The sequence below is a fragment of the Pelophylax lessonae genome (genome assembly GCF_965119305.1).
Source record: "Pelophylax lessonae genome assembly, chromosome: 5".
Classification (NCBI taxonomy): Eukaryota; Metazoa; Chordata; class Amphibia; order Anura; family Ranidae; genus Pelophylax; species Pelophylax lessonae.
In genome coordinates, this window is record NC_138772.1 from 229,924,981 (window position 1) to 229,952,748 (window position 27,768).

Sequence of the window (27,768 nt, forward strand, 5' to 3'; positions counted from 1 at the left end):
TTTTTTGCGCTACAAACAAAAAGAGTGACAATTCTGAAAAAAAAAAAAAAAACAATATTTTTTCTGCTTTATAACATTCCCATTAAAAAAAAAAAAAAAAAAATGTAAAAATCAAATTTTTTCATCCTTTTAGGCCAATTTGTATTCTGCTACATATTTTTGGTACAACAAATCCCAATAAGCGTATTTTGATTGGTTTGCGCAAAAGTTATCACGTCTACAAACTAGGGGAAAGATGTCATTTTTCTTTTTTTTTTTTTTCTTTTTACAAGTAATGGCGGTGAACTGACATTTTTTACACTTTTGGGAGGACCAGTGACATTACTACAGTAATCAGAGCTAAAAATGGCACTGTTACTGTAATAATGACACTGACAGGGAATGGGGTTAACCCAAGGGTGATCAGAGGGTTAAGTGTGAGCCCAGGGGAGTGTTTTCTAACTGTAGGGGGGAGGGACTTGTGGAATCAACACAGAGACCTGTGATCCTAAATAGGAGGATCACAGGCTCTCTGTGTTCATTCCAGAGAAAATTACGGTCTGCTGTATTTACAACAGACCGTTGCTCTCGCTCAGGGGTGAGCGATCGCGGGCGCCGTCCCCGTGGATTGGCTTCCCTGCTTTCCAATGGGGGCGGGCGTGTGCCCCCAGGAGCTCTCCCACGAACCGATGTACATCGGTTCGCGCAGCCAAGCCAGCCTGCTGCAGTATATCTGCGGTAGGCGGTTCGCAAGTGGTTAAACTTGGTTTTCATGGGGTATCATCTAGGGATGCACCGATCCGAATTTTCTACTCCCGATACTGATACTGATAACCTGGCTTTGTGTATCTGCCGATACCAATACTGATACCGATCCGGAACTACATCAATTACACAATATGCATGCAGCTGCAGTACAGAGCAAAGCCACTGCTTCCTGTGTATGGCTCCTCCATTCACAGGTGGAGTGCCTGTGAGCCGGACCTATACAGGAAGTAGCGGCTCTGTGCAGGTAAGGGACAGCTAAGCCAGGACTCAGCAAAACCAGATCGGCCCGTGGATCGGTTAATTTGACCGATCCAAGCTATTTTGGCAGTATCGGCGCCGATCAGTGCATCCCTTGTATTATCACAATATATTGTATATTTATACTGCTTTTTTTTTTAAATCTCTAATGCGGACTTTAATTTAACATAGGGACATGTTTACACAGTGACATATAATTAGTTCTTCATTTGTTCACATTTATTGACCACACACATAGTTACATAGTTACATAGTAGTTGAGGTTGAATAAAGACAATAGTCCATCCAGTTCAACCTGTGTAGGTGTGAATTATTTCCCATACCCCTAAATGTTTTTATCCTTGAGATGTGTGTCCAAGAGTCTTTTAAAAGTAGCCATACTTCCCACAGTTACTACCGTTTCTGGAAGAGAATTCCACAGTCTTGTAGCCCTTACTGTAAAGAACCCCCTGTGTAGCCTGAGGTTAAAACGCTTCTCCTCCAACCACATTGTATGGCCTCATGTCCTCATGCATTCCTTATGACTGAATCGTTTTTTTTTTCTATGCTCTGATAACCGTTGAGGTATTTGTATATTGCTATCATGTCCCCTCTCAGGCGTCTCTTCTCTAGGGAGAATAAATCATGCATTTCTAAACGCTCTTCGTAATTAAGGTCCTCTAATCCCCTAATAAGTTTTGTTGCCCTTCTCTGTACTCTCTCCAGCTCCAACACATCCCTTCTGAGGACTGGTGACCAGAACTGGACAGAATACTCCAGATGTGGTCGGACCAGTGATTTGTAAAGTGGAAGGATTATAGTTTTGTCTCTGGAATACATCCCCTTCCTTATGCATGCTAATATTCTGCCGGCTTTGGCAGCCACAGCTTGACATTGCATACTATTGCTAAGTCTATCTGCTACTAAGACTCCCAGATCTTTCTCCATTTTTGATACCCCCAGAGGTTCCCCCCCCTAGCGTGTATTTTGCTATTGCGTTATTAGTCCCTAAGTGCAATACCTTGCACTTATCCACATTAAACCTCATTTGCCATGTAGTTGCCCACTCTGTTATTTTGTTCAGGTCATTCTGCAAGATTTCTGCCTTCTGATGTGAAGTTATTGCCCTGCTCAATTTTGTGTCATCTGCAAAAACTGAGATCGAGCTACTGACCCCCTCCTCAATGCTATTTATGAATAAAATGAACAAAATTTGACCCAGAACTGAGCCTTGGGGGACCCCACTTACCACCTCAGACCAGTCCGAGTTTACATTATTTACTACCACCCTTTAACCAGTTCTGTATCCAAGAGCAAACCTTGTGGTTGATGCCTGTGGACCTTAATCTATAAGTCAATCGTTTGTGGGGAACTGTATCAAACGCCTTAATAAAATCAAGGTACACCACATCCACAGGTCTCCCACTGTCTAGATCATTGCTAACTTCCTCGTAGAATGTTAACAGATTGGTTTGACAGGAACGCCCCTTTGTAAACCCGTGCTGATTACTGCTGATGATATTATTGATTTTAGCAAACTCCTGGATATAGTCCCTTATCATGCCCTTCAGAAGTTTACATACTATTGACGTCAGGCTGACTGGCCTATAATTACCTGGGATATGCCTCTGCCCTTTTTTGAATATTGGTGAATATTGACCTGCCTGTCAAAATCACTTATGAATTGAATAAAAGCCTTATTTTACAAATAAACATTTATAAACGTTTTCACTGTTCCTGCAGGCTAAAGACCTAGAGGTCAGTAAGAAGAGCTGCAAAAGAAAGAAATTTCATTATGTACACATGGGGGTTGATTTAAGCTCAGTTGAAACTGTTGCGACGACAAAGTTATATGACTTTTCCTGCGACTTCTTTCAGACTTGATCTGACTTGGATGCTATTTAGGAGCCTGTACAAGGGCTGAAATCGCACCCAAGTTGGACCAAAATACTGCAGGAACCTTTTCTAGAGTCAGGACGTCATGTGTAACATCAGTTAAAATGGCTCTCATAAGTCTCACAAGTCGGTTCCAATATTGCAAAAATGTGAACCAAATCTAAGGCCCATTTCACCCTTTGGCAACTTGTCCTGTGACTTGGAACTGCAAAGTCGCATTATAAGTCATACCCCATGATTTCCAAAGAGTACTGTTCATATCTGTGCGACTTCAAGTCTCAACGACTTTAAAGTAGTCCCTGCACTACTTTAGTCTGACTTTAATGCATTTTGAGGTCCATAGACCTCAAAATTACACAGGCATTGCTTCAGTCAAATAAAAATCACGGCAAAATCGCAGCAACAAAGAATTGCGGCAAAATTGCTCGACTTTTAGGTTGCACAAGTGTGAAAGGGGCCTTACTAAAACTGGAGGGTACACAATCTGGTGCAGCTGTGCATTGTAGCCAATCAGCCTATATCCACATGCTGTCTAAAATGAATGTGGTCGTCTTTAGGGTGGGGTATCAGATATCAGACTGAATGATTATGGGGTACATAGCACCCTTTTTAAAAAAAAAAAAAAAACACCATCCACACTATTTAAAAAAAAAATTATAATAGAAAAATAAAACAGTGTTCTGTGTTGTTAATGCAACATCAATCACATCATCCAGAAATGCAGATCTACATAAATCAGCTTTCCCAATAAACTTCACTCACTGCTACTCCCATTACAAATGACAGATCCCTGCTGATTTCTGTATGTAAAACAAGCCAGCAGGAACCCTGGGTGATGTTTTTGACCAAATATTTGGGCATGAACACATTTGGCATCATCCAGGATCCCCACTGACTTGTTTTCAGCTACAAGGTGCCAGTAATCTGTCATGTCATTTAGATGTACCACAACTGTTAAATGATAGACTTCTGGCTGATGTTTGTGTACAAACTTTAGCCGGAGGTTTGAGTAGGCAAACTGGCAAAACTATGAACATACGGCATTCGCGCAGAACTCATTCAGTCAGGAGCTCAATCCTATTTAGTAACATGGGCGAACAGATATTTTGTTTGTTTTAGGATATGAACCTGTTGTACTAACCTCTCTTGCACTAAAACTGTGTTCATTTGTTGGTCACAGAATAAAAGTACAAGACAAACCTGCTTTGACTGTTTTCAAGAAGGGATAAGCCAACAGTTTGGTCTGAACCTAGGTTTGGACCGAATTTTGGCTGTTCCGGTGTTAGGACAAATGCAAAAGCTGTTGCCAATTTAGCCCTCAGTTCAGAAATCATATATAGAAGCAGTATTTCTAGCCCTTTTCTATATGTCAGCTTCCAACTGTCACTAGTTCCTAAGGACACCTTGGGTGCTTGCAGCTGTAGTTCTAAAGGCAGAAGGTTTTTACCTTCTGGATGCAGCTTCCCCCACCCTAAATACACCTAGTAAAAGGCACAAGGTTACTGGAGAACTGCTCCACTATGAGGTAGAAATAGCTTGTTTACAAGAAACACATATCACACATGCCTCAGGGATTACATTATCATCTCGCCACTTCCCTGTGTGGTTTTATGGTTCCTCAGGCTGCTCATGAGGAGTGGCAAATGGGTTTGATAAAAGTACAGTATTTGTGCTAAAGGAGCAACTGGCAGACCCTGAGGGAATGTTTCTGTTTATTAAGGGGAAACTATTCGATATGGAGTGTACTCTTGCAAATATTTATGCACCCAATAGAGAGCCGAATAAGTTTATGAGGAAAATTTTGAAAAAATTGTGAACATTTAAAGAAGGGAGGATTATTGTAGTTGGAGACTTTAAAATGGGATTAGACCCACGTATGGATTCATCGACAGGACTTTCTCGTCTCCCACTACAATGGCAGAATGAATTTGAAGTTTACTAGGGGGAATGTCAGCTGGTCGATGCTTGGAGGATTAGACACCCAAAAACAAGAGACTACACTTGTTACTCCTCAGTACATGGGTCCTATTCAAGGATTGATTATATTTAATAGAACATCAATTATTAACCTCCCTCAAGGATGGGTCTATTTTGCCTACTACACTCTCTGATCATGCTCTAGTGATGGTCCAGTTAGACTTATCAACAGTAGTCCCTAGAGAAATGGCCTGGAAATTAAATGAAACCCTTATCCAAGATCCGAAAATAAATGAGAGGGTGGAAAAGGAATTGGAGAGTTTTTATGCGAATAATGATACCTTGATACACGGGCTACTCTTTGTGAAAAACACATAAGGCTTATATAAGTTGACAATTGATAATCATTGGGACACAAAGAAAGAGGGAAAAAGAGGAGAGGAAGAGTCAGCTATTGAGGTAAATAAATACTTTAGAACGACAGGCTAGATCTAATGGCACCCCAGAGAAGCGAGAATTAATTGAGAAGAGAGGAGAACTAACGGCGCTTATGGAGTACGAGGCAAAAAATGTATTTCATATAGTGATGAAGGAAAAATATCAATGGGGAAATAAACCCAGGAAATGGCTAGCAAAAGCATTAAGGGAGAAAAAAAATGCATCTTATATTCCCAAAATTAAAGATAAGAACGGGCAAATAGTACACTCATCCCCGGACATTGCTGAGTTATTCCACTCATACTATAGCCAGCTGTATAATGTCAGACAAAATAGGAAAGGTAGTGAAAGTAAAAAGGAAGATCCGGCGGTGAGGGAATATCTGCGAAAACCCGACCTTCCAAGGCTGCCTAAGAAGGAGCTTGATGATTTAGAGGCCCCAATTACACAGGAGGAGGTGGAATGGGCAATAAGGAATATTGCACTGGTGAAGAGCCTGGGCCCTGATGGATATCCTATCATGTACTATAAAAGGTTCCAAAAAAATGTTGGTACCTAAATTATATTGGAAACGATAGGAGTATAAATACTCACATGATCGCGCCAAGATATTAATAAATAATTAAATAATAAATATTGTATATTGAATTGTGAAGCAAAATTTAAAAAGTGAAGCAAATTTTAAAACAAAGGTTTGAGCTGCTAGTCAAAAACAACAGTGGGTTGTGATAAATGTAGTAAAAGGGAGACAGCGCTCAAAATAAATACTAAGTGATAAATATTAATTAATTATAAACATTATTCCCTCTCATTTGAAATTCAGTAAACATAAATCTAAGCCGCAAAAAACATAGTAGGGGAAGCTCTTAGTGTAGTATGCATCAACGTTTTTTAATTAAATATAGTAGTCACTTACATGTTAGAAACGATATTGCCAGCCAGTACATAGAACGGCGTTGGAGCCGGTTTGCGTTCCGGCTGCGTTCCAAAGGGCGGAAGTGACGTAGGGCGTAGCACGGGACCGGTGCTATGCCCTACGTCACTTTCGCCCTTTGGAACGCAGCCGGAACGCAAACCGGCTCCAACGCTGTTTTATGTACCAGCTGGCAATATAGTTTCTTACATGTAAGTGACTACTATATTTGATTAAAAAACGTTGATGCATACTACACCATGAGCTTCCCTACTATGTTTTTTGCGGCTTATTGAGACCACCACAGCACCAACGGGTATAAAGAGGATATCTATACAGCCCCTTCCAAAACAGCGGTATGGATCCCTGGATATACACTCCTAAGATACGAGCCTACAGAGGATTATTGGCCAATATAAAGGGACCATTTATCTACGCTAGACCCCAAGGGGTCGTCTGGTAAGTGGGCTGAAAACCCGGTGACGGATTCCCCTCCTTTGTCTGCATGTGGATTTTTGATCTCACTGAGCACCAAGCACTTTAAAATATTCCATCACTAAGGACTGTGTTATCGTTTTTTGCACCTGCCACTTATTTAAAGGGATAACGACTATTTATGTATCACATCCGTTATTGAAAGCACAGTCACTTTATAGTTTAAACACCTTTTTATTTATGTTTACTGAATTTCAAATGAGAGGGAATAATGTTTATAATTAATTAATATTAATCACTTAGTATTTATTTTGAGCGCTGTCTCCCTTTTACTACACCTAAATTATATGTGTATTTCAATACAGTCAGGAAAGAGGAGAATTTGAGGGGAGAATCTATTCTCGCTCATATAACTCTTATCCTAAAGAAAGGGAAAGATCCATTAGCACCGACAAGCTATAGACCAATATCCCTTTTAAACACCGATATAAAATATTCGCAAAAATTATAGCAGAAAGGTTAAAACCCTTATTGTCAAGATGAATACATAATGATCAGGTAGGCTTTGTTTCTGGGCAAGAGGGGAGGAACAACTGTCTCAAGTCTCTTCTTTTGATCCATGAAGTGGAAGGGACGGGCATTCCGGACGTTTTACTATCGGTAGATGCTGAAAAGGCTTTCGATAGGGTAGACTGGAGCTTCATGTTGGAGACTCTGAGGTACCTAGGTATTAGAGATGGGATGATGAGTTGGATTTCTGTCTTTTATCATCATCCAGGGGCAGGAATAAGAGCTGTTTGTTCTGGCTTTAGAACCCCTTTTGGCAGCAGTTCGTAAAAATTTAGATATCAAAGGAGTTTGAGTTGGGAACAGTGAGTATAAAGTGGCAGCATATGGGGATGATATATTATTTTACATAACCAACCCTAGGTTAACTCTCCCACCGGTGCTTGGGGAATTAGGCAGATACCACGTATCAAACTTTTAAGTTAATATAGCTAAATCGGAAATTTTGAAAGAACAACAGGCAATCCAGCCCAAATTACCCTTTGTGTGATGCAGAGAGTTATTGGGATATCTTGGAAATAAATTAACTAAATCCTTAGCAACCTTTTTAAGGCTAATTACATACCCTTACTGAAGCTATTTAGCTCCCCCACATGCATTAAACATAGTATATCAAAGATTTATAAGATTTATAAGATTTTACTGAAAGAACTTGATTGTATATATCCACCTTATTTAGGGAAAATATGTGGGAACAGGAATTAGGACCCCTTCAAGATGAAGAAAAGAGGAAGAAAGTTTTAAGACTTGCCTGTTATTCCTCGGTGGATTTAAGAACAACGGAGATGTGTTATAAACTATTTGCTAGGTGCTATCTTACCCCACAGAGAGCCCAGAAGTTCAGTGCAGAGATATCCTCAATGTGCTGCTAAAAGCTTGATTCCAGCACGCTGGCGAGCCCCAGAAGCTCTGAGCATGAGGAAATGGGCCGCAAGGGTGGATTGTGGGAGAGCCATGGAGGAGATGATGTCTGCTGCAAAGGACTCTTTTGAGAAATACCTAGAAACTTGGGGGGATTGGTCAAGATTTAAAAAAACTGAGGAATATATAAAGATATTGGGTAAGTGAGATAGTTTGGTATGTACCCTAGGAGAAAAACCACCTGGGCCTTATAGGCCAAGGATATGGGTAGGTGAAATAAAATAAAAAGAGAGGTTAAGATGTAAAAGGGTATTTGAGAGTAGAGTGGAGGGGATTGGGTTTAAGATGTGGTGGGGTTTCTGGTGGAGGGGAAGGGGGTGTTCATTGAGATAATAAAGCTTTTTAAAGCACTGTTGAATTTTGTAATAACCTGAATTGTTACATGCTGGTGAAAACAAATAAAATATTAATATATAAAAAAAAAAAAAAAAAGAAGAAGCAACCTTGTGTATAGGACTGTAGGTCAACTTACTCTTGCACACAGATGTTTATGTGGATGTGCCATCTTCCATTCTGGCACAACATTTCTGATATCTCCCCCCCCCCCTCTCTCCTTACCCTAGTTACAGCCCCTGGAGTCTGGATGTCCAGCTTCTGTGGATAGGCATGACCAAACCCTTGTACCCGTTCTTTAGCGTGGACATTAGGCCTGAAGATAACTGTTGGGAAACTGAGTACAAACACCTTCTATCAAATACTGAACCTTGTGCTCCTCATCACCATCATTTACAACTGTTGGATCAGTTGGTTGGCTTTCATATTGACACATAGAAAACAGGGTGTATTCCATAGGAGTCTGGCAATGCTAGATCATGTGACACATTAATGACCCTTCTTTTTACTGTAAACAAACCCACCTACAACGTGTATAAAGGTCCCAGTTTGTTTGTAGAACAATCCATCTTCATGATAGTCATTCACAGGAACACTGGATCACCTAGTTTAAGGATTAAATCTCTTTTTCTCTCCTTATCAAAGGTTTGTTTATTGTCTTTCTGTGCCTTGGCAACGGCATCTTAATAAAGCAGCTTGTTATTTGTGCTGAAGAAATATTCAAGGACTTGAGATTTGGAAATCACTCCAGAAATAAGTGATTGATGAAAAACATAATTGGCAAAAAAATAGTGATTAATTGATGGCTGAATTCATTTATTAATGTAGGGGAATTCAGCTAATGGCAATAATGACACCAAATCATCTGGTATAAAGGAGGAAAAACAACAGATGTATAACCCTAAGATCTGACTAGTTGAATGGTGTACGCGTTCGAGAAAAAAACACGTACAGTATTACCATAGAAACTCTCCAAAGAAGTTCCTGAATATATGGCAAGGTTGGTTGAATTACCCAGGGTGGCCCCCACTAAACTGTTGCTTGATAGATTTTTGCGGGGATAGATAGGCGGATTCTGAAAGTCTTGTTTTTATGTCTCAAGAAACTCATTATAAACAAGATAAAAGGGGGGATGTTGGGAGTTGCTGGTTCACAGCAAAGGGAATAATATGGACAGTATTTACTTCCAGGTTGTTAATGGTTTATTGGTTGGATTTGTTTGATTAGTTTATGATTTTATTTTCTGTGGCATTACAAGAAGTATACACTCATTATGATATACTTGAATGACTGTACAGTGGTTGAGGAATTTACTTTAATTAATTAATTTTCTCTGCGCTACTACGAATACTAAATGTCTGTACCAATGTAATGCCCGACGATTAAGCTCAATAAACTTCTTTTTGTTTTTCTGATTAAAAAAAAAAAGTCTGACTAGTTCTCTTTGTCTGGCCATTGGTCCTAGGATGGTATACTGAGGGGAAAGGCATTTCAACATTCAGCATTTTACAGAAAGCTCTCTAAGATTTGGAGGTTAATTGCACCATTCAATCGGGTACAATATTACTAGGGATCACATGGAGTCGTAAAATCTACTTCATTAAAATATAAGCGGTCTATACAGATTTGGTCCTTTTTGAGGATAAAAAATATGCAATCTTGGATAATCTGTCCTCAACAACCAATCTGATAGTACATTTCTCAGATAGTGGAATTTCCACTACAAAGTTTATTGACATGATCTTACAGAGCCTCACAGGAATTGCAAATGTTTTCAGTAGGCCCCAAGATCGTGTATTTTTATTTCATATGTCTGAGATTCGGTCACCTGTTAAAGTGTTTTACCAGATCAGATGTCTTGTTTATTCCAAAATGTCCCACCAAAGGATGGCCATAGCAAAATCTTGAACAGCAAACTGAAGATTGTATCCCCAAATTAAAAAAAAAAAAAAACATTCTGCATAGGTAACTCCTTCAAGGGTTGTAGTTTTCTTAGAAGCTTGTTAATTTGGGGGGGGGGGGGGGGAAGCTGTTTGTAGGAACAAAACTTTCCTTGCAAACAGAACAAGTCAGAAGAAGGAGTTTTTCTTTAGGTGATATAGAAAACAAAAAGGGAAAGAACAGTAATCACCTTCCTTGGTGGGGCCTCAAACGTTTAGCAGTTCTCAGGTATTCCATATTTTTATGATCTGTGAATATTAGTATTGGATGGGCTGCCCATTCTAGTAGATAACTCCATTTTTCTTTTTTGTGAGGCTTTGATTGCGAGAAACTCCCAGGTTCCCACACAGTAGTTCCTCTTTGCCAGGGTGAGCTTGTGTGAGCAAAATGCTACCAGGTATAATAAAGTTTTCAAACCCAGAGATTGCGACAGGAATGCACCAACAGCATTCAGAGTGATGTCCATTTCAAGGATGTATGGTAGAGTAGGATCTTGCTGACTCGGAATCGATGCAGCAGTAAACAAGGTTTTAGGTTGTTTCGTTGTCTGAGCTTCAGGGTTTCAATAAAAATGACTGTTCTGCTTTGTGAGTTGAGGGATAATTGAAGAGAACTTCTTGATACATTTTTGGTAAATGTTTGCAAATCCCACAAACCAATGCACCCTCTTTATCACTTTATCATTTGGGGCAGGAGTCCTCAACCCTCGGGCTGTGGACCAGTGCCGGTCCATGGCTTGTTGATGACTAGGCCGCGCAGCAGAAAGTGAGCGGCGACCGCGGTCCACATAGGGCTTCACAGAACGCAGTTGCAGCTCTCCTCCTACTGTGCGATCATTCCTGTTTGTCCTCTCCTGTCTCCTACACACGTCCAGTCGGGCTGATAGGTTGACATCATCAGCTAAGAGGGCAAGCAGAGGATCTGGGAGAGGACACACATGCTGATAACAGCTTCTGTCCTGCCAAAGGTAGGAGTTCTGTGCACAGGCGGCAGAGATTGGAATGGGGAATGTCACGATTCGACCACGCCCACGGCGACTAGCTAACCGAGACGTGGTAAACCGTGACTGGTGAGTATAAGGGGATAACGGAAATAAAGAAAATTCCTACTAAGTAATTAGAGTGGCTGCAATACTTTCACAGCCTGCACTGCCTTCGGTCACCACTAGAGGGAGACTCCACTCCAATCCAGCTGGCTGACCACACACAGGCAGATACAAATCTTACATACAATCTGGTGCACTCTAATGGTGGGGGAGCAGTCTAGCAAATACCACACACTACTAGGATTCCTCCAGCTATCCTACAAGCCAGAACCTCTGTGCTAATCACTCTTCCCACTGTCCCCAAACCCACACACCACAAACGATAGCCTGCCACCACCCAACAGTTTGTCCGCAGACTGGTCTTCTGGGACACCACACACACACAGATCTCCGTCTGGTGTACAATCTGCATGCAATCTGCCAACACACAGTGCAATTGCATACAGATTGGCATGTAGCGTATATCAAGCGATTTAGGCACTAATATGCAAACAATCTCTCTAGAGGTATGAGCCCTAGCTTAGTACACAGAAGTCACTTATTAATTTTATAATTTAATATCCCGAAAGTGGGCAGTGCATAAAAAATATATACAAAACAAAAGCAGTTACAAAAATACACAAAAGATAAAAAGACACACAATTGGCCATTTGCTATAAAAATAAAAGGGGATAAAACAGAAATAAACTTTACCGAAGCTTATCTCTTTGACAGAAGCATACCGTAAATCGTGCGGGAACTCCTCAGTTCAGAACTGGCTTCAAGGAAGAACCCTGTGCAAATCTCAGATTCCCAATTTATTGGAATATTGATGTGGGCTGGACTTTAGCCCTTAACAAATCAGCCACAAGGGGTTGCCCCCAGCTCAGCCCACCCGAAGTCCTGTGTTCTGAATTGACCAGAGTTGAATGGGCCCAGAATGGTGCTGACCGATGGGCCAGGGATAGGAGTTCTGACACCAGCGCATCGGTCTGATCGTGACAGTACCAAACACTGCTTGCCTGCCACAATCAGGCGCCATACAACAGTTTTGTGCAATTCTATAGGACCCCACCCATGCCACAGACACAAATTTATAGGTACTCGTAGCCCCACACGTGAGCCACAAGAAGGAATTATTTTCATCTCTTTAACTTTTATGAGAGATAAAATACATTACTTTGATCTGATGAAATCAGTAACAGCTCGCAGACAGTTAGGAGCCAATTGTCACCCTCCTGCGGATTTCTGCAGCCAAAATGACTAGCCGTCTCCTTTGAAGCTTCCCGGAAGGTGACAATTTTTGTTCAATTGCATGGGGGACCTTAATTGGCAACCAGGTGTCAACTCTATCCCAGAGACCAGCTGTGTCCTTTCAAATGCTACTAACAGGACATGTGTGTGATAATACATTAATTAACCCAAAATGACATTACTTCTACAATTCACTACATATTTCTACAGACCACTTCATATTTCATATTTTGCTAATGCAAAGCTATTCCATATCTGATATTTATGTTACAGGGAAGTGTGGTGTTAGAGATGAGGGGGGGGGGGCAGAGTGAAGGGGCACTGTGATGGAGGAGGCTGTGATAAATAGGGGCAGTGTAATATAAAGGGGACTGCACTGTAAACGGGCACTGTAATCATTACAGTAACCCTTTACAGTGTAGCCCCTGTCAGGGTCCGGACTGGTAGCAGGAGCGGTGCAGGGAGTGGATCCGCTGTGTCAGTGAGGGATTGGCGTGGACCGTACCGGAGGATAGGTTCTAAGTAGTTACTGGTTTTCACCAGAGCCTGCCGCAAGGCGGGATGGGCTTGCTGCGGCGGTAACTACCAGGTCGTGTCCTCTGGTAGCGGCTCAACCTCACCGACTGCTAATATAGGAGTAGAACAAAAGGGACAGGCAGAGGCGTAGTCAGACGTAGCAAAGGTCAGGGCAGGCAGCACAGGTTCAGAGGCGATAGTCGTTAGCAAAGGGTTCGGCAACAGGCAAAGGATTACACAAATAACGCTTTCACTAAGGCAACAAGGCAACAAAGATCCGGCAATGGCTGGAAGGGGCAGGTCACTTATATAGGAAACAGGTCACAGGAAACAGGTCACAGGAAACAGGTCACAGGAAACAGGTCACAGGAAACAGGAAACAGGTCACAGGTCACAGGAAACAGGAAACAGGTCACAGGAAACAGGAAGGGAGGTTTGGACCAGGCACCAATTACTGGTGCACAGGCCCCTTAAATTTCAAACGACCTGCGCGCGCGCGCCCTATGGTGCAGGGGCGCACGCTCCGGGAACCATGTGAGCGGAGGAGGGAGCCGGAGCGGGCACAGGTGAGTGGATCTGGAACGAACGCTGCGAGCGCTCCGGTCCAGAAGCAGGGACCGGAGCGCTCAGCGTTACAGCCCCTTTGATATCACAGTATCCCCTTTACAGTACAGTCCCCTTTATATCACAGTGCCTCCATTTATAGTGCAGTTCCCCTTACATCACAGCCCCACTTTATGTTACAGTACACCCTTTACAGAGCACTCTCCGTACATAATGCTGGAACTGTTAGGTAGCACTGTAATGTAAAGGAGGACACTGTGGGACTGCTTTAAAGGGTAAGCTGTGATGTAAAGGGGGACTGCGGGCACTGATATCAAGGGGGCTGAGGACAGACTCTGAATATTCCATTCCCTGACCCATCCAACCACATTTTTTTTTTGCATTTTAAGGGAAAATGAATACATTTTTAAAAAAAATGTTTGATCAGTAATATTTTGAACATAAGTTCCATTACTGCAGGAAAAACATATTTATTTTATTCTGCCGCTTGTTTGGTACAAAGGACATTCAAGTTACAAAGAAATAAACAGTTTTTTGCATTTATTTAATTTTTCTCATAATGCATCAGTAATTTAAAGTTCTTACTGATTTTAAATAAAATAGATATACCCCAAACCACTTCTTTTTTAACAGTAAGACCCCTTTCACACTTGTACGACTCCAAAATTGCGCTGACTTTGGAGTGCAACTTTGGTGGAACGTTGATGCAACTTTGACGCAACTTTGGAAGGGTGCAATTTGAATAAGACTTTGGCTTTGACCAGTTTTGATGGACAAATGTTGCACACAAGTTGCATTGTTTAACATTCAGACTTTCATGCAACTTCTGAGGGTTAAGTTTGAAAGGTGGATCAAAGTAGTGCATGAACTATTTTGAAATTGCTGCAACTTTAAGCTGCGCATATATGAATGGGTATCATTGGAAAACATGGAGAATGACATGTCATGCAACTCTAATGTCCAAAGTTGCATGACAAGTTGCACAAGTGTGAAAGGGGCTTAACCCTTAAATATATCAGGGTATATATGTGCTGTATAATTTTTTTTCCAACAAATTTTTTAAAATAGAAACATTGAATGGGAGATTAAACTGTTAAATAGTGCTTATACAGGGTGATCTATTGAAATTAATTAGTTAAGTAGGAAAATAAGGGCATGTCCTGGTAAATTAAGAGTTAATTAATTCCCTGTACACACAATAACCATTCTTCTGTGTTAGCTGCAGCTCTCTCACTTATAGATTGCTGTCTGTCAGAGAACAGAGGGGATAAGACAGCTAGTGTGTTACTTTTGTTAATGTTTACAAATGTTACACTGAATGATCACTGTAATTGGCTGGTACAGTGATCATTCAATGAAGAAGGCTTTTGACTTGCTCCTAATCGTAGGATTGGGAGCTCATCTTTCTACAGACATAGGGTCTCATTGACCTGTGCACGAGAGGGAGCAGGGGAGATAAGAAACTGCAGGCAGACTCCTGGATGTACAGGAGATGTCTTGTGTACAGAGCAAGGGATTTTATGGACGTGTGTACCAGGCCAAAGGTAGGCAACTGGTTAAGCACCTCGCAAGTCCAAAATTCAGCAGATCTGAGCCTCTAAACCAATTCAGGTACAAGCCAGAGTGGAAGTGAATTCTTGATGGTAGTTTGATATAATAATAATAATAATAATAATAATAATAATAATAATAATAATAATAATATATAGTTTTAATAATCTATGCATGGACAAAGAGAATGGTCCTTCCTGATGAAGAAAATTTCTGTTTCTGCTGAAGAGGTAGCAGGGCAGGTCAACCTAAGAGTGTTTTCAATTTATTCTTTCACAGCTTTGAGTTCAGGTTCTAATGAATGAGAAATTTGCCTAAACAGAAAACAATTCAGTTGGCCAATCATAGGTTCGGTGTGGAGGAAGGTTCTTCGCTTTTTGTTAACAAGCAAGAAGTCCACTGGAATGGATTTATGTGGTCCATTCAGAGTAGAAATGAAAAAAGTAAAAGGTCCTTGAAAACGATAGGATGACTGGAAGCCTATTCTTTCTGAGACCCAATCAATACAAGGGTTATGCGCCTGCAGCAATGGCATGCCTAAAATGATAGTAAATAAGGGAAAAGAAATGGCATCCAGGTACCACAGTTTCTTGTGATTAGGAAGTATGATAGCTGTGGTGGAACAGTTTACTGTGTTCAAGACTGGATTTGACATGACATCCATCCACAAAATAAACAAAGAGTTCTTATAACTTAGGCTGAAGAGGTATCTGCTGCTGTGAGACAAATGTTAGCCCCTTGGCGCTGACGTAACACAAATATGCGGCCTCATTGGCCTGGGCATTTTTCAGTGGGGCCGCATATTTATATATATATATAATTAAAAATTTAAATAAAACAAAAAAAAAAAATAGATAGATCTAGGTCTTTTCCAAGGTTAGTGTTTGGGTCAGGGTCAGTATTTTTTGGCAGGATTTTTTTTTTTTAATTAGTATCAGTGTCAGTAAGTGTCAGTGTGTTTTAGGTAGGATTGAAAAAAAAATGCACACTATTGTTTCTGAACTGTACTAGGGGTAAAAACAACAACTAACATACACATATGTGGTCATCTGGAGCAGGAAAATTTATTTTGGGTTTCTCTTTGGAGGTAGATTATGGTAGTAGCAGGAAATAAACAGTTACATTTAAAAAAATATTTTTTTACAATTTTAGAAAAATTCCTTTAACCTCCGTGGCGGTCTGAATATTTCCAGATTTTTGTGCTAAAAGCGGTACATTCTTTTGCATGGAAATCTGTTGTTTTACATTTTAAAACTCACCTTCCCCTGCGCTCCCCCTCCATCCTCCCCCGCCGTCCTCCCCCACTGTCCTCCCGCTGTGAGCTTGGCCGGTGCTGACACCTGTCTTCCGGTTCCGTTCCCTGCAAGCGTTGTGATGCAGGGGGGTGGAACCGACGGCAATTTAAAAAATGTAAATACACTAAATGACACGATACAAAGTTGTGATCCTAACGGATTACACTGTATCATGCCATTTCACCACAGGATTGCTCCTGGTGACTTTTCCAGTGCCTTGCCTGTGCTTTTCCCGTTCTTCGTGCTCGACCATGGCGTCCAAAAAGCGTTGTTTTTGTGCGAAAGCGCTTTTAGATGAGCTGGAAAACAGTGACAGCGAAACGGAGTTACTTGAAGAAGTGAGTGATAGCGATTAGTGGGAAAATCTGTCATCAGGTACAGAAAGTGATGACAGCGACGATTCTGATGTCTCTTTCTGGCACATAGCTCCGTTGGAAATTCTGAAGAATCATTTGATATACTGCCCAAATTCCACAAGCTATGTGCCAGAAAGAGACATCAGAATCGTCATTGTCGTCACTCTCCGTACCTGATAACGAATTTTCCCACAAATCTCTATCGCTCAGTTCTTCAAGTAACTCTGTTTCGCTGTTGCTGTTTTCCAATTCGTCTAAAAGTGCTTTTGCGCAAAAAGAATGCTTTTTATACGCCATGGTCGTTAACATTTTTCTAGGCACAAAGCACTGGAGAAGCACAGTCAGGCACTGGAAAAGTCACTAGGTGCAATCCTGTGCTGAAATAGCTTGATACAGTGCAATCCGTTAGGATCACAACTTTGTATCATGTCATTTATGTATTTGCACTTTTGAATTTGCCGCCAGTTCCACCCCCTGCGTCGCAACGCTCGCAGGGAAGGGAACCGGAAGGCAAGTGCCGGCAATTGGCCGTGCACAGAGCGGGGAGAGAGTGTGAGGACGGCGGGAAGGACGGCAGGGGATCACAGGCAAGGTGAGTAACATTCTGGGGAAATCCCGAGTGTGGCTCAGGGTTACCGCTTTTGGTAGTGAAAGTTAACCCCAAGCCACACTTGGGAATACCGCCAGGGGGGTAAATAATAAAATAAAAAATCAGGAGATATCCATTACCATTTACCACCAAATGAAAGCCCAATTTGTCCTAAAAAAAAGCAAGATATAATCCACGTGGATGTATAACGTAGTTGTGATGATATGTACAGTTTTACTAACACATGTCAAAGTTGCAAAATTTGGCTTAGGCATTAAGATTTGTTTTACCCTTAAGCGCAAAGGGGTTGAAATAATATAGCAGCTGCAGGCCCCAGAATCCATGCTGGTTGAAACCTGGACAAGAAAATGCAAGAAGATAAGATGAGCAAGGTAAGTGGATCTGATGGTCATGATTGGCTGACCGACAGGATAAATGGCCAACATCTCCTCAGTACAAATGGAAATTATCCCTTAGTTGATAATAGAACATTTTACCAGGCCTATGTCCTTTGGTTCAGGTGTTTTATTAACTGGTGTGGCTGAACTATCAAGAACAGCTGTGGCAGAGCTGGATGGCAGCATCTATGTAATCTATGTAGGGTGTAACTTTAAAGGGTTCAGAGAGACCCAGACATTATTGATAACATAGGATAGTGTCATTCCAGCTGGTGTCAGAGCTCCAATGTCTGAATCCAATAACCTAGGCCTTAACAACTCTACAGCTTTGTTGAAGAGAGTGGAGAGCAGATTCAGTAGTGACCATTGGTTGGGAGTCATCAGACAATTGTGCTATAGCTTTGGAGAAGGTGGTCATTGTAGATCAGCACAGTTCTATTCCAGCAAATAAAGAGGCTGCATAACATAATGTACCTGGCAGGCAATTCTGCACTTGCTTCAGTCTCCCTGTATCGTAAATGCTTCATAAATAATTATATACATTTTATATAAATGTTCTGTCATACTGACTATTTTCCTTTACTTAGTAGTAATGGCATGAAAAGTTTCTAAATTAAAAAAAAAAAAAAAATAACAGAGGATTCAGTAATTTAAAGTTGGCGAGCAGAAGGAAAGCTTTAACCAGGGATAATAGCAGATAGGAAAGCTTTAACCAGGGATAATAGGCCTAACCAATATATGTTTATATTTTACTTTATCTAGGGGATGGGTGGGTATAGTGGAGTAATATAATGTAAGATGGTTTAGGTGCGCACTGTGCTTTGAAACAATGCAAAAAAAAGGGAAAAGACCACTTTTTTTTTTTTAAAGAAAAAATAGCTCAGGTGTTGACAATTAAAGCACTAGCTATCATTTAGTTAAAAATGAGATAAAAATTATTTTTGGGTGTAAAGATCTATGCACAGAGGCGGGACACATAGAAAAATGCACCCCAGCACTACAATTCAAAAATGTAGATGTAAACTTCACCCTTAAAACATCATATAGCGCCCTCATGTAGCACCCTCCTAGGTAGGTGCGAGAGAGAAAGTATAGTTTTGGGTTCTGTCTGCTTACCAGATGGACTGCAGGTAAATCTGTATTGTTCTCTGCTTCTTCTCTGCTTACCAGAGAGCAGGATCTGTTAGTGAGGTCTGCTCGTTGTGCTTGGGTGCCACTCATTCTGTCTGCAGAGTGTTTCACACTGGTCCAATAAGGAGGCATATTTGACAATGGGAGGAAACCTGATAAATTAGTGCACAGGCTTTTTATACAGCCCTGGTGATTTGACAAAGGAAAAGTGCCTTTGTGCATGCTGGGATACTGTATAAAAGCCAGGAGCACATGTGCTCGGGGTCTTTTGGCTGGATAGCAGAGTCACGGAGGGAGGGGACGACTGCCTCCTCCTCTGTAGAGAGGTTTTGCAGCCTCAGGTAGTCGACCTGAGGGCCTGGAGAGCACTAGTGAGGAACTGAACCCAGAGGTCCAGAGAAGCTGACTGAAAGGGGAGACACTGGAGGATCTGATTCTGCAGTACAGTGATTACAGATCTGTGTCAAAGGGCCAAACCTTTGGGAGCCACCCCTGCAGCTAAAAGAGTCAGTGGACGGGTGTCAGTAAAGTAGATGCTAGAGAGTGTCCGGAAGATCATGCAGATTCACCAAGTTTAGAAAAGAACAAGGAGACTTAACCCTTTTCATACATGTAGCAGTATAGATTAACCACTTAAGCCCCGGAGGATTTGGCTGCTAAAGGACCAGGGGTTTTTTTGCGATTTTTTACTGCGTGACTTTAACGGACAATTGCGCGGTCGTGCAACGCTGTACCTAAACGAATTTGACGTCCTTTTTTTCCCACAAACAGAGCTTTCTTTTGGTGGTATTTGATCACCTGTGCGATTTGTTGATCACGCGCTATAAACAAAAAAAGAGCGTAAATTTTGCAAAAATAACAATATTTTTCACATTTTTTTATATGAAATTCCCCAAAAAAAAAAAGTAAAAATCAAAATTTTTTAACATTCTTCGGCCAATTTGTTTTATGCTACCTATGTTTGGCAAAAAAAATCGCAAAAAGCGTATTTTGATTGGTTTGCGCAAAAGTTATCGCGTTTACTAACAAAGGGAAAGATTTTTGTCATTTTTGGTGTTTTTTTTTTTAACGCGTAATGGCGGCGATCTGCGATTTTTTTTTCGGTACTGCGACATTGCGGCGGACAGATCGGACCCTTGACTGACATTTTTGACACTTTTGGGGGTACCAGTGACATTACTGCAGTAATCAGTGCTATACATATGCACTGTTACTGCAAAAATGACACTGGCAGGGAAGGGGTTAACTTTATTGGACAGGGAGGGGTTAAGTGTGTCCTAGGGGCGTGATTCTAACTGTGCAGGGACATTCCTATTGGTGTAAAAGCAAAGATCAACCGTTCTACATAGTAGAACGGTCAGATCTTCACTTTTACACAGAGAGAACTGACAGGCAGCTTGTTTACACAAGCCGCTCTGTCTTTCTCCCTTCACAGGAGCGATCGCAGTGTGACTGGCGGACATCGAGTCAGCCGGTCACACGCACTGACTTGTCTGTGAACGAGCCACGGCGGGCGCGCGCCTCGGCGGGCGCGCGCCCGCCCGCGATAGGCTCGCAAGTCAGTGACAGGCGAGTGACGTACCGATACGTCACTCTGCCTGGCCGGGGCTGACCGCCGCAGTATATAGTCGTGCGGCGGTCGGCAACCGGTTAAGCAGTGCAGCTGCTTCCACAAGCAACCTGGTGAGGCCAAGTGAGAGTTGCCCTTATCCATTGTGAATAGTTACAGTTGGAGTATCCCACTATTCCCTCCTCCCATCCAAGTCCAAAATAAACACTAAAAACCAATACCCCTGGAGTGTTCACTGTGTGATGAGCCATCGGGAAAAAGTAGGGATGTATGTATTATTCCTTAGGTGACTGTGTGTAATCAGAGGAGGCCCGAGAAGTCATCTTACAGCAGGCCATTGTATGTAGCACGGGGACAGTGCTACATACACTTTAACAGCTGCCTGCAAATCATCCTGTCATGTGCCTGATTGGGAAATTGTTCAGTTGTGCTCATAAGTTTACATACCATGGCAGAATTTATGATTTCTTGGCCATTTTTCAGAGAATAGGAATGATAACACAAAAACTTTTCTTTCACTCATGGTTAGTGTTTGGCTGAAGCCATTTATTATTAATAAACTGTGTTTACTCTTTTTAAATCATAATGCCAACAGAAAGTACCCAAATGACCCTGATCAAAGGTTTACATACCCTGGTGATTTTGGCCTGATAACATGCACACAAGTTGACACAAAGGGGTTTGAATGGCTATTAAAGGTAACCATCCTCACCTGTGATCTGTTTGCTTGTAATTAGTGTGTGTGTATAAAAGGTCAATGATATTCAGGACTCCTGACAGACCCTTGCATCTTTCTTCCAGTGCTGCACTGACATTTCTGGATTCTGAGTCATGGGGAAAGCAAAAGAATTGTCAAAGGATCTATGGGAAAAGGTAGTTGAACTGTATAAAACAAGAAAGGGATATAAAAAGATATCCAAGGAATTGGGAATGCCAATCAGCAGTGTTCAAATTCTAATCAAGAAGTGGAAAATGAGGGGTTATGTTGAAACCAAACCACAGTCAGGTAGACCAACTAAAATTTCAGCCACAACTGCCAGGAAAATTGTTCAGGATGCAAAGAAAAACCCACAAATAACTTCAGGTGAAATACAGGACTCTCGGAAAACATGGGGTCTGGCTGTTTCAAGATGTACAATAAGGAGGCACTTGAAGAAAGATGGGCTGCATGGTCGAGTCACCAGAAGAAAGCCATTACTACGCAAATGCCACAAAGTATCCCGCTTACAATACGCCAAACAGCACAGAGACAAGCCTCAAACCTTCTGGCACAAAGTCATTTGGAGTGATGAGACCAAAATTGAGCTTTTTGGCCACAACCATAAACGCTACATTTAGAGAGGAGTCAACAGGGCCTATGATGAAAGGTACACCATTCCTACTGTGAAACACAGAGGTGGATCGCTGATGTTTTGGGGATGTTTGAGCTTCAAAGGCACAGGAAATTTGGTCAGAATTGATGGCAAGATGAATGCAGTATGTTATAAAAAAAAATACTGGAAGAAAATTTGCATTCATCAGCCCGGAAGCTGTGCATGGGACGTACTTGGACATTCCAACATGACAATGATCCTAAACACAAGGCCAAGTCGACCTGTCATTGGCTTCAGCAGAACAAAGTTAAGGTTCTGGAGTGGCCATCTCAGTCTCCTGACCTCAATATCATTGAGCCACTCTGGGGAGATCTCAGTTCATGCAAGACAGCCCAAGAATTTATAGGAACTGGAGGCTTTTTGCCAGGAAGAATGGGCAGTTTTACCATCTGAGAAGATAAAGAGCCTCATCCACAAATATCACAAAAGACTTTGAGCTGTCATTGATGTTAAAGGGGGCAATACACAGTATAAAGAACTGGGGTATGTAAACTTTTGATCAGGATCATTTGGGTAGTTTCTGTTGTCATTATGATTTAAAAAGAGTAAACACAGTTGATTGATAATAAATGGCTTTAGCCAAACACTAACCATGAGTGAAATAAAACGTTTTTATGCTATCATTCATATTCTCTAAAAAATGGCCAAGAAATCATAAATTCTGCCAGGGTATGTAAACTTATGAGCACAACTGTATATTGTATATTCTCTTATTGTTAAAGTGGCTCACTAATGCATTCTAGGCCTCCAAATCCTGGTCAAGCAGCCATATAAAGACATAAGCATAATTCTACCGTATACCAAAGGAATGTTAACATTAACTGGTCGAGTCTTTGAGGGGTCATATTGCAAAGGGAGGAATTGGCTTGAAGGTGGTATATTCCTTATACACAAGTCTAAATACCACTGCCCAAATTGCTAAGAGCTTAGTCTCACTCAGAATGGCCATGAGGCAAGTGTCTGGTCCTGATTACCTGTGCCATGTTGCGTAACAGCAAACGGCCATGTTGCGTAACAGCAAACGGCCATGTTGCATAACTGCACTTGATGCAGCTTGAGGTTTGGGTCAAGCGTGGCCTTGCAGTGGCACTTGCAGTGATCTTGTAGTGCACAGTAGATTTGCCTTCAGTAAATCAGCCCCACAGTGTTGAAAGCCAAGGCATGTTTTCCAAGGTGTCTAGAATAAATATTTTTCTGACATTTGTACAATTCACAGGACTACATATCAATAACACCTAAAAGTGAAATTCTGCCCCTCACCTCCATGAAACCTAAAACATGGTACAGGTTCGCAAATTTTCTTTTTTTTCCAAGGAACATATTACATATCTAGGCCTGAAGATAGATAAAGCACCATCTTCCCTATATAAGGTAAACTATAAGGCCCTGTTCACACCTGAGTGTTTTGGAATTGCTAGCAGAATTACGAAGCAAAATGTGGGGCGTGTTTATGGTGCCATTATTTCTTAATGGAACCCCAAACATGGTGCGATTTTGCCAGGCCTGTCATGTGAGAGATAAGTCTAGAGGAGAGGAAGCTTTGTGTTTATATACATAACAAATGGTGTAAAGATTCTGCAATAGTTGACAAACATTGCTCAGTAGACTTGGACTATCTCATAGTTAAATGCTAACCATTTGTTTTTGCTGTGAAATATAACCTATTTATTATTACAGCTGTTTTCATTCATAAAATCTGACCCACCAATACCAGCAGCACCTTTTCAAGCCTGAACAGTGGACTCAATATAATATGTGTAAATAAATGGCACGATGAGTATTTTGAAAAAACACCAAATATCACTAATTGCAATAAAACCATAATGCTTGTGCATAAATAATTTGATAGTTTAGTTGAAAACATTAAGTGATTAAGAACCAGTCCCAATATTAAAGTCCAAAGATTTGTGACAGCAATAGTGAAATAGTCCAAAGAATCCCTCTGGTAACAAATATAGAGAAAAGTGTGTTGCTCCGTGCAGGAAAACTACTCAGGTGCTGCTGATATAGGGCAATTATTCAAGGTAGCTTACCAAACTCATAGGTCTCAAAAGCACTTGTGAAATTGTGTTCTCCAGCCTGCTCAGACTACCATCCATCCACTATGGATCAAAGCCCCAGGGCTCTGTTTTAAAACCAGTTCACAGCCACAGCTACTGATTATGGAGATTTAAAAAAAAGAGAAGCTTCATGGTGCAATAAACCTCTATAACATTTATTAGTAGGATAATTGCACTTATAATTCAGCAGGAAGATAACAGTGTATCAAACACAATACAGGTGAAACATTAAAAATGTCCAATACATTAAAATAACATGCCTGCCTACCAAGGGGGGTTTGGGGTTATCTCTGTGATGTTCAGAAAGTGCTGCAACAACACTGACATTTGCAAAGAAAAAGGTTTTAAAATTGCCATCAAATGACATATCATAGACAGCTTGTTTGTTAAAAAAAATGCACAGACCTCTCTAATGATCTGCTATATATCTTGGGGGGTTAGTGTACTTTTTTACCCCCTGCATACCAGGGGTTGTCTTCTGCACAATGCAGATACTCCCCCCAGCAGATTTAGTGTTGCCCACTGAGATTCTCTTCTGTTTTGCCACCACTCTGTCCATCTGTGACATCATCTGAAGGCCTACCGATGGCACACTCCCTATACCCTTAAGGCCCCTTTCACACATGCTGTCCGTTTTTCATCCATCTGTTGACGGATGAAAAACGGAAAATTGATATCAAATACTTACCGTAATTTTCCTTTCCTGATGTACTCCATGGCAGCATACGTTTGGGTAGGCCCCGCCTCCTCTCCTACCTCATAGGACCCCACTCCCATAAATCTTTGCTCCCTTTCAGCATCAGTGTTCTGTAACTAGCCTACTCAGGAATTGGGAGGGGACTCCTGCTGCCATGGAGTCCATCAGGAAAGGAAAATTACGGTAAGTATTTGATATCAATTTTCCGTTTTCCTGACAGACTCCATGGCAGCATACGTTTGGGAAATAACTCGCTATACACTCCCGGGTGGGAAGATGCTGAACAAAGAAAACTTTAATTGGCACTGTCAACTGACAAGACTTGAACGCCAAAATTAACGGAAGATAAAGCAGCAGGCTCAAAACAATAATGGGAAAGAAAAGTATTAACAGATGACCAGGATGCTGCCTTGCAGATCACGTCAGGTGCGACGTGCTTGGAAGCTGCCCAAGACGTAGCGACGCTTCTTGTAGAGTGAGCTGTAATCGCCTCTGGAGGAGCCAAGCCCTTCGCTCTATACGCCCATTGGATAGCCTGAACGATCCACGCAGCCACTGCTCTGGAAGATGCACGCATTTCTTTCTTTTTGCCACGTAGCAGAACGAAAAGGAAATCCGATTGGCGGAAGGAGGATGTGGCCTCCAAATATTGACTAAGAGTGTTGCCCACGTCTAGAGGATGGACTGAAGAATTCTCATCAGTTCTGAAGGTGGGAAGAACTATCTCAGCATTTTCGTGGAAGACAGAGGTCACTTTTGGATTTGACCCCAGCATAGGGATAAGGACCACCCTGTCTTGAAAAAAGGTCAAAAAAGGCTCTTTGTGACCCAAATTGTGTATCTCGGAGACCCTCTTAGCAGAGGTAATGGCCACCAAAAATGCTGTCTTCAACGTAAGCTCCTTGATAGACATGGAAGCAACATCCTTCGAAGAAAAATAGTCCAAAACTAATGGAAGATCCCATTTTGGAAATCTCGGCCTTCTCTGAGGCCTAAGCCTGACTGCTCCCTTAAAAAATTGCTGAATCAGATGATGACTTGCCCACTGAATTCCGGTGAAGGCTGAAATGGCGGATACTTGCACCCGGAGAGAACTAACCGAGAGGGACAGATCCAGACCAGATTGCAAAAAACTTAAAATCTGCTGAACAGTAGGAGTACCTACTGGACCTGACCTCTGGGCCTGATGACTCATGAACCTGGTCCATATCCTTTCATATACCCTGTTGGTGCTAGGTCTTCTTGAACTCATGAGAGTCGGAATCACCTCTTCTGGACATCCGAAAGCTTCCAACCTCCCCCTCTCAAAAACCAAGCCCTGAGGTGCAACCGTGCAGGGCATGGGTGCAGAGTAGGACCCTGAGATAGAAGGCCCGACCTGAGAGGTAGAGGGATTGGATCCCTGAAGCTGAGAAGGGACAGCAGGGGAAACCATGGCCTGTTGGGCCAGAAGGGAATTATTGCCACGATCTCTACTTCCTCCATCTTCAGTCTCCGCAGGAATTGGAGTACTATTGGTACTGGTGGAAAAGCATAAGCAGACTGGAAGTTCCACCTGTCCGTGAGGGCATCCACTCCGAAAGCTCGAGGATCTCTGAATCTCGTGTAGTACTTCCGAAGCTTCTTGTTGCGTGGACTCGCGAACAGATCCACTTCCGGCGAAATCCCCAGGGACAGCACCCAGTTGAACACCTCCTGATGGAGGGACCACTCGTTGTTGTCTAGTTGGAAACGGGATAGGAAATCTGCCTCCACATTCAACACTCCCGGGACAAAGACCGCTGAAAGATTGGCCAGGTGATGCTGAGCCCATGTCATGATCGGCTCTGTTTCTTGGAGGAGAGACATACTGCGTGTTCCTCCCTGCCTCTTGACATAAGCCACTGCCGTGGTGTTGTCCATCCTTAACAGCACCGAAGCCCCCTGTGTTAGATGGTGAAAGGCCTGGAGTGCTTTGAGGGCAGCTCGTAGTTCTAGAATGTTGGACACCACTCCGTGACCTGGGAAGTTCCATCTGCCTTGTGCCACTTCGGTCAGACAGTGGGCTCCCCAACCGGTACTGCTGGCATCGGAGGTTATCGTTATCCAGGAAATTGGAGCGATTGAGTGGCAGTTGGTCAGATTTGTACGGCGTAACCACCAGGGAAGGCATCCCTTCATGAATGGGGTCAGGTGAATTACTTGTGACAAATTCTCCGACGTCCACTGTTGGAGAAACCCCTTCTGGAAGGGTCTCAGCTTCCACATAGCCCACTTCACCATGGGCGAGGTGGCTACGAGCGTCCCTACTACCTTCAGACACTGACGAGCAGTGAGACGAGAGGCAGCGAGAGCGTGAGATACCTTGCTCTGGACAACAGGAATTTTCTCTTCTGGCAGGGAAATGGTGCACTTCACCGTGTTGAACAGTGCCCCAAGAAACACCAGTGACTGTGTAGGCACCAGATGGCTCTTTTCTAGATTCAGAATCCAACCGAATTCCTGAAGCGTAGATGTCACTTGCTCCAGATGTAAGAGTAACTGACGCCTGTCTTGGGACAGAAGGAGGAGATCGTCCAGATAATGATGCAATCTGATGCCTCTGGTCCTGATGAGAGCCACAACTGCCAGCAAGGTCTTCGAGAACGTGTGAGGCGAAGTTGAGAGCCCGAAGGGAAGACACGTAAATTGCATGTGAGCATGACCTACAGAAAACCGGAGGAACTGATGGTACTCTTTTGCCACAGGAACGTGGAAGTACGCGTCTTTTGGGTCGATCGATGCCAACCAATCTCCTGGGAGAATCGAATGTTGTATGGTGACTAGGGACTCCATTTTGAACCTTTCTTGATGGATAGACCTGTTGAGATATGTGAGGTCTATTACCGGACGCCAGGTGCCGTTCTTCTTCTGAACGAGAAACAGAGGTGAATAGACTCCCAAACCTCGTTCTGCCTCGGGAACTGGCACAACAGCTCGCTGAATCAGTAAGGAGTCCACGTAGGCAAGAAGAATCTTCTTTTTTTCTGCCGAAGAAGGAAGTGAGGTTGCGACAAACCTGGGTTT